Source organism: Dermochelys coriacea, chromosome 8 (assembly GCF_009764565.3).
Source record: "Dermochelys coriacea isolate rDerCor1 chromosome 8, rDerCor1.pri.v4, whole genome shotgun sequence".
Lineage (NCBI taxonomy): Eukaryota > Metazoa > Chordata > Testudines > Dermochelyidae > Dermochelys > Dermochelys coriacea.
In genome coordinates this window covers 16,469,018-16,475,017 of record NC_050075.1, presented here as the reverse complement: position 1 = coordinate 16,475,017, position 6,000 = coordinate 16,469,018, and the positions used below count along the sequence as shown (strand labels likewise).

General features: G+C 47.7%; 1 protein-coding gene across 3 annotated transcripts in view; it reads left to right on the top strand.

Moving 5' to 3' along the window:
- The first annotated feature begins 340 nt into the window (after positions 1 to 340).
- FGF1 (fibroblast growth factor 1) overlaps positions 341 to 6,000 on the top strand; it is a 67,239-nt gene continuing 61,579 nt past the window's right edge. Inside the window, exons 1-2 of one of the 3 annotated variants that reach the window (XM_043491275.1) lie at positions 341 to 738; positions 4,469 to 4,681. The gene's annotated coding sequence lies outside the window, so the exon portion shown is untranslated. Of the gene's footprint in view, positions 739 to 4,141; positions 4,205 to 4,468; positions 4,682 to 6,000 lie in introns of those variants that run through there. The other 2 variants (XM_043491274.1, XM_043491276.1) reach the window with 2 other exon arrangements.

Sequence of the window (6,000 nt, the reverse complement as noted above, 5' to 3'; positions counted from 1 at the left end):
CAGCGCAGCTGTTTGGGGAGAAAAATGGCTTTGCTGCAAGAGGGTTACACCAGACAATGGGAAAGAATCAGTGAGAACACCACACCTAACTGAGAAGCTTTTAAGCCCATCATCCTGGCAGCTGTTCAAAGCTCCCTGGAGCCCTCCAAGCACATAGGGGAGGCAGACTGGATGAAATCCATGTCCTTTCACCTGGGCTCATGTCCAGCCCCAAAATAGCTCTTGTGCCAAGTCCAAAAAAAAGATCACATGAGAACGGAAAAAAGTAAAGCAAATGATTTCCCTTATTTTCTTAGTTTGTCCTACGTGGGTGCCAGTATAGAGACCTGAGCTTCCAGGGGCTTCACTACCTCAGAGTCCCACCTCAACCTGCTCAATAATGGATGCCAGATTTTGACTGGGACCCGACAGCAATCTGGATTTGTTAGTGAGCTTGGTGATACTATTTTCACTTGGAGCCCTTTTTTGTGAGCTTTTCTGTATGTCTCTCCTTTCAGGATCCTCTTGGCCTTCAGTAAAGAAGATCAATCTGGGAAAGGGCCCCCCTGTTCCAACACAACACCTAACTGCCCTATAGGCAGGTCAACAGCATCGCCTCCTTTAGGGAAACTCTCTTCCTTAGCTATTGGAAGGAACTCCCTTCCTCCCACAACTCCAGCCCTGTCGCTCCTACTTTTCAGCAGTGTGTGCTGACCAGAGCAGAAAACAGCCCGAAAGCGCCTGAGTCTGAGAACCAAGGTGAGTGTTACTGCACCTCAGTCCTCTCAGGGGGCTTCTGAATTCTTGGGTTCCCTACAGGGCATCCTGCCTTGGCACAACAGTGGGGAAGCTTCCCAGCGGCTTTGATGTTTGCTTCCCCCTCTCAGATGATCTGCAATGTGTTTTTTGAACTCCCACTGAAGCTTACAGCCTGGGCTGGCTGTGTATTGCAGGGGGAACAATCAGGGTTTTTCTTGATCTCTGGGCTTCAAGTCCTGAGTCACATTTGCTCCGCTGCAGCAGAAAACTAGGATTTCTAAGGGGGCTGGCGTTGGAGAAGGGGGATTTCTCCATTTCATTTTTATTTCCAGGTTGTAGCCAACTGAATTACACTTGCTGAGCAATTTGACCATTACTGCTCCAAGGAGAATATGAAGCCAAGCCCTATTACGTGCGGGACGCTATATGTGTCATTTTAAACAGCTCTGCAGGAAACCTGTGTTAGGTGAAATGGTTTCTGTTATTGCTTCTTCCTGATTTTGTTTTGGGAGTGGGGGTGAGAGAAAGCTAGGGGGGTGGCCGAACCACATACTCCCTGTGTTTGTGTGAGAAAGAGAAAGCAGGCAGTCACACCCACTGCTCCTGGAGAGAGAAAGTGGCTCTTTAGTTAAGTGTTTACTGTATTTCCAAAGAGCCCAATAAAAAAGTACAGTATTTATGGGGTGCAGAGAAGCATTCATATGGCTGAACATGTCAGGAGAAGGGTTTATTACTGATGCCTAGGGCAGGAGTTAGCCACAGGAAGAGGGATGGGAAGGGTAAAATAGTCCTGCACTACAGTGAGAGTTTTGCAATGTGTCAGAATAGGGGAGGCTGAGGGGAATGACGCTAAATGTAAATTCTTTATGCACATGCACACATACTTTCACATGTGTGCAAACACACCCATGCTTTATGTACCTTGCAGAACAGACAGTTAGTAAGAAGGCAGTATAGATCAGGAACTTACTAATAGCTTAGGACAAGTTATTTCTGACCCTACTGACTGTCTGCCATTGATTGACTGTACACAGGCTGCTCACTGTGCTCAGAACTCCATGCTGGTGAATATTCATCTGTCCTACACTGGTGCATGCTATTGCTGTTTGCTGTTAAATGGCTGCTATATTCCACTCCAGAGGTGGCTGTACTTCAGGAGTAGAGGAAATGATGCCTGAATACAATGTACAGAGTTAATAATATCTGCAAATCAATTTAGGATGAATAGTGCTGTACTACATTATTATTGCAGGGCATATCCAGAAGTTCTCACTCAGTCAAATCTCCCATTGTGGTCAAGGGGTATGGTAAGAGCAGAGTAAAAGTTAAGAAGGGACTCCAGGATTTGGCAACGCTCCTAAGCGAATGAATCGGTTTCTTGTGTTAACCTGAGTAACTTCCTATGCTCTACTACTGATCACACCTGTAAGATGAAGCTGAGAGCTGGAGAGATGAACAGATGCCAGGACAGGGAAAGAAGGTTGGTACCATCAACATTCAGTGCTAACACATTTTTAAACAGCATTTAATTAAAACATGTTAGCTAACACTTTTGTTAGTCTACAGAAAGGCACCAGTGTATTTCCAGCTAGGACTGGATTTCCAAATACTTAGGCCATGATCACACAAGGAATAAAGGTATATATTAACCATGTGTTGGCTAACACCTGTTAACTAACACACACTGAAATCCTAGTGTAGACAAAGCAAGGTGTAATTTTAACATGAGTTAATTGGTCAAAACCCCTTGACTAGCTAACCTGTTAAAACTACAGGTTGCCTTGGCTATAGTAGGATTTAAACATATAAGCACACACATTTTCCCTAGAGGAGGTGAGGCCATAGAGAACAACAGCTTTCATGGAATTTCCACTGAGTCCAGACATGCTATCGTTTGCCTGAGGAAGCTTATCCCCTTGGGACATCCAGCCAAATTTGTCAGGCTAAAGAGCTTTAGAAAATACAGGGGACCCTCAGAACTTCTGGATACTTCACCAAGCTTCAACTATCTTGAGGCCAACCTATCCCTAATCTATCCCTAACCTGTCCTGGTAGTATCACGGGAATGCCTCCATCACAACAGCACCTTCTTGCATAGACTCCCTTCCCATTCTCTGTCAGCTGAGTTGCTTGAAAACAAAGAGAAAACCCCACATTAAACACGGCACCACTGGGGAGTACCTACCATCTGCAGTCGTGCTTCTCAATCAGACATTGCTTCCGTTCCCGACATTCCAGTGAGGCAGAGTGGCCTCCGTCTGGACCCAAGAGGGAGGAACCATTTCATTCCCTGTGGTGGGTGCAGCTAACTTGGCCCAACTCCCTCACAGGAAGTGCAGGGGCAGGGCAGGAAGTATAAGAGTAGGGCCCTGCAGCTCAGTTGTGAGCACATCTGGGAAGGAGGCAGATGTCCCTATTAGACAGCTGAGCCCTTTGTGAGGTCCACAACTGGCTTCAGAACAGCTCAGAGTCCTACTGGCCCAGGAGATGGAAGGACCTGGGGAAATACCGAAGGAAGCACCACCCGACTGTGAGCCAGAGCCTGGTGGTGGTGGCATGATGCCAGGAGAGTCAGATAGGAAGTAGCCCAGGGAAACCAGGTGTTGGTCCGGTTGTGTTGCCAGGACGTGAGGCAGCAATCTTACATGTTCCCAATGACCCACTGTGAGCGTCCTGGGCTGGGACCTGGTGGAGTAGGTTGGGCCTGAGTCCCCCTACCCCTGTCACTTCCCCACACCTGGAGCTGGCTGCATATTCACCTAAGCCAGAAGGCCTGTACCTGACTGTTGTTGCTTGTCCCAGCCAGGAAGTTGAGGGCGATAGACTGCTTGCTTGCTGTGCCCTGCCCAGAGGGCTGGAGCCACAGATTATTGTTGCTTGCCCAGCCATGAGGCTGTGGGTCAAAGACTGTTACTCAGGAGGCCTAAACCCTAGATGTTTGGTGGGTACTCCAAACAGGGGCTGGAGCTATGAACCGAAGGGCCATGTGCTGGGTCCTCTGGTGGAGATTGGATTGTGGAGCGGGCAGGTCCGTGACCACAAATCAGACCACCCCGACAACATCTGGCCTGCCTCTGGACCCAAGAGGGAGGAACCATTACACACTCTAAAGTGCTTGCCTAGATGTGTGCATGGAAATAAATGAATCTGGCATTTGATAAAGGTTAGAACCTTGCCCTTGCTAAACAGCCAATAAAAGAACCAAACGTCAAGGCATAAGGCAAAGAGCTGGGAAGAAAAAAAGAAATACTCCTTTTCCTTTAGCAGGTTTTCTGATCCCACTTCACCACAATCTACTGTTTCCAAGGCAATGAAAGCCTCAAAATAAACAGAAGCCTGTTAGGCTGTGTCCTGTAGTCCATTCAGTTTAACCATCTGCCCAGAAGAAAACCTTTCTGATGTGATTTACTTAAGTCCTGCTGCAGTGCTGGCTGACTGCTGGCAGCTCCGCATGCAGATCAAACAGGTCACTTGTTCCCTTTTACTTGTCCTCATGTCTGTCAGGTGATCGTCTCACATTTTATTTTTAAGCTCTGTCCTCTTGTGGTATGGTGTGTGTGTATTACTGCCGATCAATACACAAGGCCCTGAGGCCGAAAGCAGCTGAAGCGTTAGAATAACCCGGCTGCCTCCAGTTCATACAGAGCTTTTTAGTTTCCCTGCTAGTACCCCCCTTTGGAATGATTTAAACAACCTGATGTGCATGCGGCGGCTTGTTACCTCTCCGCAGAGCTGCAGGAGCAAGGGAACAGGAAAATCCTCAGCATCGAGGAAGAACTGCAGCAGTAGCAGAGTGGAACTGCACAGGCGTAAGCGGAGGTGAAACCTGAAGCATTGCTGACACTCCTTCTTTCCAGTGCGACAGCAGTGGAGTTCTCTGCCTGACGCAAACACAAGTCCCAGAGCGGCCAGCCACCCCTCTCTCAGGAGCACTGTGCTGCAGGTAAGCTACCGCCACCCCCTGGGAGAATCATAGACAAGGCTGCAGATTGAGGATGCAGAGTGATGTGTGTGAAGGGGAGGAGGAGAGGAGAGATGGAGGAGAAAGGTTGCAGTAGATGATGCTGTGATTCCTGTAAGGGCTGCAGGCTCTCAGGAATAATGACTTCTGAAAATCTCCAGTGCTACATCTTCGTTTATAAACGGCAGAGACTGTGGTCCCCCAGCATACTCCTCCTCATACTTCACATTTTTATAGCGCACATTCTATCGCAAAGTCTGACTATGGCCGGGAAGCATGCAGCCACCTCTGGAGGGAAGAAGCAGACAGCACACTGTACAGGACTGGGGCTGGGGGCATTCTGGCCAAGTATAGATGAGTAAACGACCCCGGTGCTTACAAAAAGCACCCGGCGACCTTTAAAGGCCACTCAGAATAGACAGGACCGTGATCTCATCTGAACTCCACACACGCAGTAAACGGCACAGAGGCAGTTTATCTAGCCCAGGAGGAGGGAAATTGATCCGGTCAGGACTACAAGTAGTTCCTGTGAGTCAGCCTATTTCAGCACTGATGCTTATACCAGGAAGTCATTATCTTCGATAACAAGGGCCAGGCTGAAGCGTTAGAGTGGGATTCTCAAGAGTGCCTATGTGAGTTAGCACCACAAGCCCTCTTGAAAATCACTGGCACTTGTGCTCCTTACTCACGTGAGCACTTTTGAAAATCTCTCCCCTCTGTTTTTTCCACCAAATGCATCCGATGAAGTGAGCTGTAGCTCACGAAAGCTTATGCTCTAATAAATTTGTTAGTCTCTAAGGTGCCACAAGTACTCCCTTTCTTTTTGCGAATATAGACTAACACGGCTGCTACTCTGAAACAACTGAGTTTGTAGTGGAGCAGAGCCACCTGCCCCAGCTGGGCAAAATAATTCCTGGAGCTCTCACGGGCACAAGGGGGCAGGCCCTTTTCACCACTTTTACACGGGGCAGCATCGGTTTCCCTTATGGCTGGTGAACTAAATGACTCTGTCAGGGGCACCGTTTCAGATTTTTTTTGAGGGAGGGAGCAACTTTAACTGTGATTCCAGGGGCTACTTAGGCTACTCTAGGCTTTTTTGCTGATAATAACTTAGAAATTAGTTGACAGGAGCGCTGTATCTCATTCTTATGTAAAGAAAAAAACCGATATACACAAACACCAATTAAAGGTATATTTTAGGATTACTTATAAGCGTACAACAGAAAACCACATCTGAAAAGTGGAATTATTCCAACCTCCATCCGTGTGTGTGTCGATGAGGGACTGTTTCAACTCAAGAA